Genomic DNA, 13,103 nt, shown 5'->3' with positions numbered 1-13,103 from the left:
GAGATAAGACTGCGGGCTCCCTAGGCAACCCGAGGTGTCAGAGAGCCAGCTACCTGCTGAGTAGGGCAGCCTGGGCAGCCAGCTACCCATGAAGCCAGGCAGCTGGCTGCCTGTGGAGTTGGGGGGCCCGTGGCAGACTGCTAGGGAGCTGCAGACAAGTGGATGAGGCTGAGGAGCAGCCCTCCCCCTCCCCCTGCCCGAGCCCATGCTCTCAGCCAGGTGGCCTGCTGAGGAGCCAGGGAGGCGGGTGGGCGGACAAGCTGGCAGCCAGTTTGCCTGCCTGGTTTCTGTCGAATGTTTCAATGGAATCGACGTTCCCGTGAAACGTTTCAGTTCTTTTAAATCAGCATTTTCCGATGGAAACGTACCATCGGACAGGTTTTGATCTGCTCCAGCTGTGGAATGCAGGTGATCGGCCGAGGGAGGAGGTAGGGCAATTCACTATGCATTTTGTGAGGATGTATTTTGTGAATTTTATTCTTTGCACTCCATACTCTTGGTGTTAAGATCTAAACAAATGAATACTTCAGCCTAATTTTGCAGCCTTATTCAGGCAAATATCCCAGTAAGATCAGGAATTTCCCCTGGCAAAGATAGATCAGGAATGCCAAATTTTATCCCTGTGTGAATTTAAACGTAGTGGCATTTGCACTGTGAACTCCATTGTCAAGATTTTATGACTACAGTACAAAAAAAATTGCATATGGCTGAAACTTGCCATTCAACTTATCATAGGAGTAAAATACCATACTGTACCAAAAAAAAAAAAAAAAAAAAAAAAAAATTTAGCAGCTTTTTAAATTATGCAGATATTTTTAATGGCTTTGGAGTATTCAGACACTCACTCATATGTCGCAAAACAGATTTGATTTATAGGAATGACATTTGGCAGAGCAATTAATCCATGCTATGTTCTAATCATGTTTGGTACTAGGGGAAAAATGTTTTTAAAAAAAAAGAAAGAAAGAAAAGAAAAGAAAGTGAAACTTGGTTTTCAAAGCTGCCTGTGCCACTAATTATTTTCAAAGAAGGCTCAGAAGAGTTTTCCGTGAGCACAAAGCCTGGTCCCAGCTAGAGCTGATTCACCAACGAGGCACATTATTTTGGCAAATATTTTAATCAAACTCACACCCTATCTTGTAAATTGAGATTAGAAGATTTCATCTTCATCACCATCTCCAATGTAGTAGTGTGTTGGGTACACAGACTTCTGCAGGGGCAAGGGAGACTGATTCTCCTTTCCATGCTGCTCATTGGTTGCTACTCCTGGCTAGATTACAGCCTTCCCAGTCCCTGTGCCACTCCTCCACCCACACTGGGGATAACTATTGGTGGATTGAAGTAGAGCCTTGCTCCCTTCCGAGCCTGAAAGAAGGGCTTCAGACAGCCATTCAGGAACCCCCGCAGAGCCAGTATCCTCTAATCACAGGTTCTGAAATCTCTGCTGTCCTCGTGTGCAGTAGAATGGCAATGGTAGGGCCCTCCAAATCTGCATTGGTGGGGGTCTGGAGGAATGGGTTTATCCAAAGGAAACCTCTGGCCAGGAAACTAAAAATGGCTTCTGCCTAGAAATATTGGACCTCATCATCCAGAAAGGCTCTGTGCATTCCTAATTGCTTCTGAAAACAATGGGAGCCAGGAATGCCCAGAACCTGGTAGGAGCAATGAATAAAATTTAACCACTGCTGTTGTCTTAACCTATTTTTTATCGATACATGATCTGTTCTTTCATCTAGGAGGTGACATGGTCAACTGGGTGTTAAAAGATGTTCCCACTTGCCTATTTACCAGAAGGATGAGAAAAAGTTATTGGTGACTCTCCATTAGGAACTGGAGTGAGGACTCCAGCCACAATTAGAGCTTTCTGATTTGGTTTTCATCGATTATCATATCCCACATCAATGCGGATGAAAGCCTGCTCCTCTTTAGGAAGCACAGCCACTCCAGCAAGCTTGAGACTGCAATAGCTTCCACTGTTGCTGGAGATGATGGATCTGCAGAGCAGTAGGGCCTTGAACCTACCTTTCCTGACCACCAAGCATGGGGGGAGTAGAAGCTGCCCTGGAGTTGGGCTCTCAAACATGGAATGCCCCATGTGGAGTCCAAAAATCCTACATTCCCCAGGTAGCAGAAACACAATGGTTCTGCTGAACCGTGACAGGCCACGCTTGAGGGAAATGGCAGTCGTCTTCACTAAATGCACAGCTCTAAATCCCTAACCATGATCTTACTTTCTAGATAAGTATTTAACTGCTGAAACCTTTTCCAGAGCAGTTTGTTTTTATTACAAATGCCTGCGCCGGTGTTTTTGCTAAGTGTGAGACTTCGGTTCTTGTATTTCCACTGGAATCCTTGACACTGAATTCTGGGTGGGGCAGTGGCAAGTCCAACACAAATATCATTCAGCGTGACAGGTAAGACCATTAAGAAAAGCTTCTCTGACAAATTCATTATAGAATACAAGAGCAAAGGCTGTGGGGTAGAATTTCATTTAGAGACTTCACAGAAGCTGCTAGTTAACTTTTACTGTAACTGCACCATCTCTAACACAGTAACGGTCCCAGTTTGCTGATAAATTCCTCCTAAAGCCTATTTTGTCTCCAGCCACTTGGAATTTAATCTGACAGCTGTTCCAAGATGTCTCTATGCTAGTCCTGTGTTTGGGTTTGTACCATGGAGTGGTGTCCACTAGGGGCTAGGCTTATACCAATACATTTAAAACTATAGCACTTGGTTTGCTTTTTCTGTTGATTTAAAAAAAGCAAAAACAGACAACTCCCTTCATCTCCCAAATATTCCCATTCAACTTGTTCACAGCTGAGAATATAGTCCTCCAGTCTCCTATAATTATATTTCTAATGTTTTTTTTAATAGAACTAAATACATATGTTAAGCAAGTTGCTAGTAACACCTGCCATTAAGGTTGCACTATACCCATAACTTCATTTTCTCCTGCTCACAACTTTCAGAAATACTTGCCTTTGGTGGTTACTGGTTTCCATAGTTGGTTTCTGTCTGAAGATGAATCATTGACTATTATTATTATTGGGGAAAGTTTGAGCAAAATCCCTTCAGTCATTTCTGAGTTGCAGAATAGTGGGATGGAAAAATCTAATCACGCTTTTAAAAAAAAAAAAAAAAAAAAAAAAAAAAACAGGCTATACAAAAAAAACAGCTCAAACCTGACACGGACAGAGTCCTTGCTGAGAACTAACATCTTTGGTGGGAGGGGCTGGGAAATGTGTGTGCATGGGGGGGAGAGTTCTAAACCACTGAAAAGACACTTCTGGGCATGTTGTGTGGGCATCTGCTAAACTCTTTTAGCAACCTAATTAACCCCGCCCCCTCAGACATTTCTGCCAGTTCTCTCTGCCCATCCTGACGAGGCCAGAGTCTGCTGTTCTCAGGCAGCTGCCTGGACAGATTGCAAAGGGGGGTTGTAACTGTTTTTACACACACCAACCTCCACCAAACCAACCAACCAACCCTGCCCTTGCATTAGGAACAGGAAAAAAAATCATAGGTCCTGTGATTTTCTTTCCACAATTATGGCTGCATTTTGCAAATTCTATGCTTTTCGTTATATAGAAAAATGTCTGTTTCTCAGTTGCAAAGATAAAGATCGGCTGACAGTGTGAGCAGGTGTGTGGCTGCTTTATGAACCCAACCTTATAGAAGACTAATTGGAGCAGTAAGAGTAGGAACTCGACCATCTCTTAGCCTGTTCAACCTAGTATTAGGTGGGAAGCAGTGTGGCTCACACAACAAAGTATTGGACTGGAAACCTGGGTTCTATTCCTGGCTCTGCTAACGGCTGCTAGGAAACTTAAGCAATTCTCTGTGCTTCAAGTTCCCCATCTGTAAAACGGGGTCAAGGACACTGACCTTCCATTGTAAAGCACTTTGAAATCTGTTGATGAAAAGTGCTGTGTAAGAGCAAAGTAGTAATAGCCTGCAAAAAGAAAATTGAGATCTCAAAAAAATAATAATAATCTTGAAAATGTTTGTGAAATGAAAATTTAAAAAAAAAACTAAATGTTTGTTTCAATAATTTTGAAACATTTCTTTGCAAATCTGATCATTTTCATTTTTTTACTATAATTCAATATAAATTTCAACATCATTTGAATGAAAATCTAGAATTTTTGTTTTCCAGAAAATGCTGAAACAAAACATTTGGACAGTTCTGAAACTTTTCAGAAAAAAATTTCAATTGACAAATTCATTAAAACGCACCCTCTCCCACAAATTTAGTTTTTGATGAATCAGCATTTTCCAACATAAAAATTGTTTTGTCAAAAAATTCCTGACTAGCTCTACTCAGTATGGTCTCATTCCTGCAGTAAGCTCTATACAGAGAGATCTCTGTGCCCACATGAAACCCCAATGAAGGCACCAGTTCTCTGACTTAAATTACCACAACATCTGAGCACCTCACAATCCTGAATGTGTTTTATCCTCACCACTCACTGCTAGGATCCCAAGCTACCACAGCTATACTACTATTTTTAGTACACAAGCTCAGATAAGAGCTAGCACAAGTATGTCTACATGAGCTGGGAATCACAACCCTAGCTCATAATGTGGACATAGCCTAAATGACTTGCCCATAGTCACATGGGAAGTATTTGATGAAGCAGAGGATTGAACTTGGGTCTCCTTCATCCCAAGCTATTATCTGACCTCTGGAACATCATTTTCTTCTTTGCCTTTGGGCAGGGACAGAAGCATGGTCTAAGACATCACCCTGACAGGTTAAGAGGGACCACTTAAATACCAGTTATTAAGCCTATGCATTGCCCCTATCCATTCTCTTCAAAAATCAGGATAAACTATGTCACAGTAAGATGATAAAAAGCAGCATAGACAAAACCTCAAAAAGTCAGGAAATTCTAAAGCCACAGTTCAGACAGCAGCATTCTGGCTTTGAAACTTAAAAAATGCTGTATGTGTTGGACTTTCCATTTCTGCTGAAACTTGGAGCTTAATACTGTATGTTAGAAAATGTATGCTGTCAACATACAGGATGTGCTAGGAGATAATGCTGCTCTTAGAACCTTAACTGTTGCATTTTCTAACCATGTTATTGACTGTGGAGCTAACTTTGAATGATCACTGAGGGCTTTTTTGTGCCTCTAGGAACTATTGTAATACTAATTAATGACCCTTTTTAGGCCTTGTCTACACTAGAAAGTTTTGTCGATGGTAGCTTTTTCGGTGATAAAAAAGCTATAGCGCTTGCACCCGTCCACACAACACTCATTTTGTCACAAAAACACATCCACACTTGGTGCTGTAATATCGACAGTGAGAGCAGTGCATCATGGGCAGCTATCCCACCGTGCAACTCGGCAGCTTCTGCCACTAGGAATTCTGGGATGGGGGAGAGGAGCGCAGAGCAGCATGGGTGCTGGCTCAGTCTCCTATGGTTCATTGCATTTCCGTGGCATCATTCATTGCATTGCTGGCAGCGACTTGTGCCATTTTTTCAATGGCACTCTGCTGTTTACTGCACGCCCACCATCGCTGTCTGAAAAGATGGATCCCGCGCTATTCTCCATTGTTACTTTCAGCATTCTGAATACATCATGTCTGGTCACGCAGTACATCATGAGCTCCGAATCAGAACAGGAATCCAAGGAGCCTGACCTGCTGAGTGAGCTGCAGACAAACAGCACTGCCTTATGGCTGTCATTCATGGAGCATCTGCACACGGTGAACTACCACTTCTGGGCCCGCAGGACAAGCACTGAATGGTGGGATCCCATCATTCTGCAGGTCTGGGATGACGAGCAGTCGCTACAGAACTTTCGAATGTGCAAAGCCACCTTCATGGAACTCTGTGAGGAGCTGGCCCCTGCCCTGCAGCACGAGGACACCACAATGAGAGCTGCCCTCTTGGTGGAGAAGCACGTGGCAATCACTGTGTGGAAGCTGGCAACTACAGACTGCTACCGGTCAGTCGCTAATCAGTTTGGAATCGGCAAGTCCACCATTGGAACTGTGTTATCGCCAGTGTGCGGGGCCATTAATTGCATTTTACTGTGAAGGACTGTGACTCTGGGCAATGTGCATGAAATAGTGGATGGCTTTGCAGCAACAGGATTCCCTAACTGTAGTGAGGCAATTGACAGCACACATATCCCAATTTTGGCCCTGGACCATCTTGCGATGGAGTACATCAATAGGAAGAGGTACTTCTCTATGGTACTGCAGGCGCTTGTGGATCACCGTGGGCGTTCCACAGACATCAGCGTGGGTTGGTCAGGAAAGGTGCATGATGCTCATATCTTCAGGAATACTGACCTGTAACAGAAGCTATAAGCAGGGACTTTTTTTCCCCCAGACAAAAAGATTCCAATAGGGGATGTTGAGATGCCCATAGTGATCCTAGGAGGCCCAGCCTACCCATTAATGTCATGGCTCATGAAGGCAACACACCGGCTACCTGGACAGAAGCAAGGAGCGCTTCAATAACAGGCTGAGCAGGTGCCGAATGACTGTTGAATGTGCATTTGGCAGGTTAAAGGCATGCTGGAGATGCCTTTATGGCAGACTGGTCTTAAATGAGGACAATATTCCTGTGTTTATAGTCACCTGCTGTGTGCTCCATAATTTATGTGAAGCTAAGGGTGAGAAGTTTGCCCCTGGGTGGACAGCCGAGGTGGATCACCTTACATCTGAATATGAGCAGCCAGATTCCAGAGGTATTAGAGGGGCACAATGGGGGGCATACACATAAGGGAGGCATTGAGGGACCATTTTGATAATAAGAACTCATGAGGTGTTTTTTGAAACTGCGCTGTGACATTCTATGACTGCTATACAGCTGTACATGTGTGTTGGTGGTAGGTGCACATATGTTCAACACATAAAGAAAGACTGCTTCTTGTTTAGAGAGCTTACTTTTATTATTAAACACAAAACAGCACACAACACAAACAAATCCTAGAGGCGGGAAACTAGTGAAGGGCAGTTCCAGCTATGACAGCTGCCTGTAAGTCCAACTGTCATTCTCATAGCTGTCTGAGGGGGTGGAATGAAGGGGGTAGCAAGATGGCCCGTGACTTTGGTAGGAATGTGTAGGGGGAGTTGGTGGAGTGCAGGGGAAGAAGTTTTGTTGTGGCTGAAAAGGGGGGGTCTTGCAATGCAATGGCACAATGACACTACTGTCTTTAGAAGCTCTGTCTGCTCCTCCATGGCCTTGATCATTCACTCATGCCGGCTAAAATTTTTGTTCCTGTCTGTCCATCTTTTGAGATTCTGACATCGATTGTCTCCATGCTCTTCTCTCTCTTTTGGACGCCTCAGAGGACAGGAGGAGTTCCTGGAACATCTCTTCCTTGCTTCTTCGAGTTGCTTCCTTATCAGTCATAGGTGGTCTGCCAGCATAGAAGCCTTGGCTGCAAAGGTCATATCTGTGTAAGAACAAGAAACAATTAACAAAATCATTAGTGTGAGTGTCCTAACAGTATACATGAATCACTGTGAAACATCTTATTCTCACTGTCCCTCTGTGCAGAGTACAGCTCCTTGATCAGCCTGAGAATGGCAAGTTGCGGCTGGGGGTTGGGGGCAAGACCACATAAATAGGTCTAGGTTCTGAGTGGGTGCTTGCTTGGGGCATAAATGCAGGTACATGGGGAAAACAAATTTCAAAATGTGCCACCATTCTCCACAGGCAGGGGCCATAGAAGCAGATATATCTCTCCTTGGAGTCAGCAAGGATGCTAGGATGCATCTCCTCCACGCAAGCAGCTTCAAACCGGGTCCCTATGCTGCGCAACTGTGCGCTGCTTTGGTCCCCACTCAAGTGATTGCCAATTGGTGTGGGAAAGAGACCTAAAACAGGAGCAGAAACACAGCTGCTCTGCTCAAGAATCTGACGCAGAGAATCAGAGAGTACCTCCAAGAAAGTTTCCTAGAAATCACACTGGAGGATACCCATGAAATCTCAGCATGGATTAACATGCTTCTCAGCAATACTGCCTAGATGTGCAAGGGAATGGGAAAGCACATGCAAACACAGCTACTCCTGTGCATTTCTATTTCTTCAAGCACCTGTATGCTTTAGCTAAGTTAAGGACCCCCATGCCTCCAGTACACAAGCAGCATCAGCTTCCAAACACTTACCAGAGCTCCCCTCTCCTGCATCCTGAGCATCTGAGCTGAATAGCTGGGGCTGGCTGTAGCCTTCCTGGTTCAAGAACTGCTCCTGACTCCCAACCTCAGCAACCAAACTGTTTTCCAGCTCCGGGCCATCCTTCAGTTCCACTTTCTCATCAATGACCTCTTTGTCGGGGTTCAGTCCAGAATCTGGTGGCCCTGGGGCTGCAGAGGTATCTATGGGCATCTTGGGGTTGGATGTGGGGTCACCACTGAGGATGGATTGCAGCTCTTTGTAGAAGCAGCAGCTCATTTGCTCTGCGCTAGAGAGACAGTTTGCCTCCCTGGCCTTGTGGTAGCTCTGCTGCAGCTCCTTGATTTTAGCTCAGCACTGCAGTGTGTCCCGCTCAGCCCTTCTCCGCCATGGCACAAGAACGCTGACTGTAGGTATCAAAGTTCCTTCAGCTAGAGCAGAGCTGAGACTGCATGGCAGACTCCCCCCAAATGCTGATCAGGTCCAGCAACAGTGTGCAGCAGTGTGCTCCAAGCGGGAGAGCTGGCATGGTCAGCTGGTAAGATGAGATGCAAGCTCTCCATGCCGACCAAACAGGAAGAAGTATAAAAATTTCAAACTTACCGCGACTGTAAAGGTGGAGGAGCGGGTGACTGTAGAGCAGCAGAGTCCAAATGGATGTCCAGAGTCATCAGAATTGGCATTGTGGGACATTTCCAGAGGCCAATTACTGCGACAAAAACATACAGCAGTGTCTACACTGATGATTTGTTGCTAAAAGTTTGTCGCAAAAAGCTCTATGCCTCTCGTCAAAATGGTTTAATTTTGTCGACAAAACAGGGCAATTTTGTCGACAAAAGGGTCATTGCAGCGTGTACACCAGGATTGTTTCATCAACAAAAGGTGACTTTAGTCAACCAAAACTTTCTAATGTGGACTAGGCCTTAGTGATTGCATCGCAGTTTCTCCAGCATTCTGGGTGAGGGAAGTTGAGCATTCTATTCCACTGCTGCAGAGATTTTTTCCAGGAGCCCTTCTACATGGGCTTGCTCCATTCCCAGGATTGCCCCTTACCTAAAGAATGATCTTCGTCTTGGCACATATTTGTGACTCAGTCCTAATCTTGCTACATGAAACATCCTGAGGAGTTGCTTACCCAGGATGTCACTGGATAAATTATCTTTGGTGCAAATAATTGAGCAAGAAAAGCCCTACCATAAAACTGTTTAAAAACATACCTAGTGTGGAGTTTAGAATCCCATTCTTCAGAAAGGACCTCAGGTCTTATTATACTCCACATTGTGCCCACACACAATCATTTAAATAAAATGGGAAGAGATGAAAATCTCCGAACAATTTTTCATGCATAAGTATTTTAGGAGTTGAGTCAAAGTCCATTAATGTCAATGGAAAGATGCCCGTGGACTTCAATAGGCTTTAGATCAGTCACCTAATTAACAGGCCTCCTTCAGACTAGAAGTGTCTACTAAGCATTTCAGTGTATAGCAGGATTTTTTGCCATTAAACATTTCAATTACACATACTTGAAATCTCCTCCTATGTTTAATAATAAATAGTACTTCTCTAGATACCAATAGACAGATCCAGTATCTGAGGAGTCATTATTTCCCATATAAGTACATGAAGCTGATAAATGTTACAAGTTTGATGTTACAACTGCATGCTGTCACCTTGGTGTGTCTCAGTGCTAGTTATGCCCTATGTGTACTCTGAGTCAAAGCGTTTACGGTTCTGCTGGAAGGCTTTCAAGTACTCTGTGTGAATTGAAATCCATAGTTTTCCCACTGCCTTTTTATTTTTTGACAAGTCATAATATGAGTTTTTACAGAACATCTAAAAGAGCTTGTCTCTTTAATAGACAGGATGATTTACAGAAATTTTGCTGAGGAAGCATTGAATTAAAAAATAATAGAAGAAAGGTGTTTCCTAAAAGTCAGAATTTCAAGAGCAGTCATGTGAATTTTTCAATAGAAGCGGCACCATGTCGGTATCCTCTACCGTTTTTAGAACTCAAGTTGCTATAACAACTCACTTCATCTGTGCAGTCAAGAACCTATGTCTCATATTTTTGCTTTTGGGTACCCTATTTTCCAGGAGGTTTCTATCAGATTTTTATTTAAGGGACCAGCTCATACCCCAGTGCGCAGACAGGTAAGTAACTGAAATGAGTCAAAATTTGTGCTGAAAAGGGTGAAATCTGCACTGAGAATGCAACAAAACAAGGCAAATTAAGGACTGATCTAGTTCCCATTGAAGTCAAAGAAAGTTTTGCCAGTTACTGAGTCTGTTTCTGATTACAGGCCACAGGAAAGTGAAAATGGATATTGCGGAAAGTGGAGGACATTCATACCAAATATGGACAAAGGACCCTGCAATCAGACAATCCTTGGCACAGTGAGTAGTAGAGTACATCAACAAATGAGGCACCTCAGAGTGAGCTGGTCATAAAATAGATTTCCCTCCCCCCATGGAAAATTTTGACTTTTCAGTGAAATAGTTTGGCCAAAAATAAAAAAATGATGGCCCAAACCCCAACGTATTTTATTCCTACTGGTGCTGTCAAGACCTTTATGGGAGTTGTAGTTCAGGCAACTTATACTTCCATTCTCCTCTATGGGCTAGACTCTCTGCCTGGACTACATCTCCCATGATGTTCCACATTTCCCCCCTCTTGGGAGGTGACTGGGTGCATCATAGGAATCCCTGCTGATGTGTGTCATGGGAGATGTAGTCCAACCAGACAGCCCAGCCTGTGGAGGAGAATGGGAACATAAGGCAACTGAGCTACAACTTGGATGCCATGGACTGGGTATTAAAGGAGCAGCCTCACAGGGGGCTTGAGGGTGCAGCAGGCTACAGCTAGCACTTATCCTCAATTGTGCTTGCACATGGCGATACTCCTACCTGTGCAGGTGAGCCACATCCTGACTGGGTCTTCTTTGCCCTGTACAAAGACTTGCAGGACCAACCCAAGGTAATGCAGTGCTGTGTGGGCCCCTGATAGGCACAGGCAGGCTGGCTTCCCATTTGTCTCATGGTGTGGAGGGTAATTTTCTCTGAAATCACACCTTTCTCCTTCAAACACTCTGTATATATTGGACAACTTTTACATATGTCATTTCTGTATGAGAGCCACAGCTCCCACCTGGAGTTTTGCAACATTGTCCACATGTTATCTTTCCTAGAGGATGTAAATGTGTTGTGGAGACTATTTTTGCACCATCGAGAGAAAGTGGGAGGAAGAGAAAGCAGAAAAGATTAAGTCACATTCAAATGGACAAATTGTGGCTCCCTTTGCACCATGGGGAAAGGGAACACAGGGGCTCCTTTCTGGAGAAAACGTGCTAACTATAGCAGTGCGGCCACAGCAGAACCTCAGGCTAGCTACCTGAGTACGTACCCTCAAGCCTCCCATGAGCCTGTTCCCTTAATCCCCAATCCACGGCATCTGAGTTGTAGTTCACCCCTGCCACCCTGGCTGCTCTGCTATTTTCACTAGCTCAAGCAGAGCTAGCGCACATCTGTCTACCCACATTGGGAAGCACGCACCCGGCTGCAGTGTAGCCATACCACAGCAGGCAGCCAGAATGATGCACCTATCACTCCCTGAGTGCAAGGAAGAGGCTGGCCAGAGCAGCTGGGAGTGCTGCTGTGTCCCCAAAGGAACATGACTGGTGGGTTGGGGTGTGACCTCACATCTCCACCCCAACCCACTCACCCCTAGAAGTTAGTGTCGACTTCTACTGTGATGTTATTACTGTGTGATAGACGCCTCAGTACAAATACTGTAAGAAGATAAAAGGTGAAATCCTGGGCCCACCAAAGTCAATGGTAAAACTTCCATCAACTTCAATGAGATGAAGATTTCACCCAGGGTTCCTGACCCAAAAAGCTTCTGATCTAATTTCAAACATAATTAATTTAAGTGAGTATCAAAACAGGAGACAGAAACTGAAGCAATAACACAGTTACTTAGCAAAGGCTTGAGTGCAGCATGGTGAAGTGCATATTTTAAAAAAGTAGCAGAGAAGAGTAATTAGTTAAATCAATGTTATTTCTCCATAAATGCTGTACAATGAAAGTTTTGTTTTCATTTATTTTGAGGTTTTAAAAAATCTCCCTGAGAGTGTCCCTGGCCCACATGCAAATCCAAATTGTGCAACATTTAATGGTGGAAGAATTAAACAAAAGATTCCCCTTCTAAAAGCCAGAATTCAAATGCACTCCATTGAAGAAACACCCCAGTAAAGAGGTGAATTTTGTCATATACTCAGTAGGGTAATTCACACGCAGAACTGACTTTCATTCATCAACAAACTATGAAAGTGCATTGTGGATCCCAGCAGTTCTTCTGTGGTTCATGGACACAGAACACTTCCTAATAATCCATAAATCATGCCTTCTCTCAGGCTCCAGTTGCTTCTACAAGATCTAGGCTCATTGTCATGCACAGCCTAGATGCCTGTGGACTGGAAATCAGAATGAATCAGTCTAGCAATGCACAAACAATTGTAGTTGCTGCTGAGATGTCACACCATCACAAATGGGAGAGGAGAGGGCCCCATGAGTTGACCTCACTGTTAAGATGTGGTCCACATGCCAATCCTTTTGCAGAATGTTCGGTCTGCACTGTACACTCAAGCCAGACTGGCAAGAACCAAAAGAATCTGAGAACTCCAGACACTGCACAAACTGAAATGTGCCACCAAATTTCTCAGTGTCTCAGTAATTAGAAAATAATCAAAGGGTGCTCAACTTCTTAAACAGCCATTAGAAACAGACAGCTATATATAAATAGAACAGCAACAAGAGGCTAAGAATTGAAAACATTCCCAACCTACATTTGTTTCTGTTACACTTTATTGGATTAACCAGACATTTTAACTCTGTCGGCCAGATCCTCAGCTCATGTAAATCAGCATAGCTCTATTGCTGAGATACACCAGTTTATACCAGCTGAGGA

At 44.0% G+C, this 13,103-nt stretch overlaps 1 long non-coding RNA gene across 1 annotated transcript in view; it reads left to right on the top strand.

Moving 5' to 3' along the window:
• The first annotated feature begins 297 nt into the window (after positions 1–297).
• Positions 298–13,103, top strand: part of LOC137154110 (uncharacterized) — a 30,497-nt gene continuing 17,691 nt past the window's right edge. The window contains exons 1-2 of the long non-coding RNA XR_010920075.1: positions 298–428; positions 10,441–10,534. This is a non-coding gene — a long non-coding RNA (uncharacterized lncRNA). The remainder of the gene's footprint in view (positions 429–10,440; positions 10,535–13,103) is intronic.

The sequence above is a fragment of the Emydura macquarii genome, unplaced genomic scaffold (genome assembly GCF_026122565.2).
Source record: "Emydura macquarii macquarii isolate MOO-44397 ecotype Brisbane River unplaced genomic scaffold, CSIRO-AGI_Emac_v2 contig_1253, whole genome shotgun sequence".
Taxonomy (NCBI): Eukaryota; Metazoa; Chordata; order Testudines; family Chelidae; genus Emydura; species Emydura macquarii.
The sequence above is the reverse complement of the archived record's forward strand: the minus strand, read 5'-3'. Positions and strand labels throughout refer to the sequence as shown.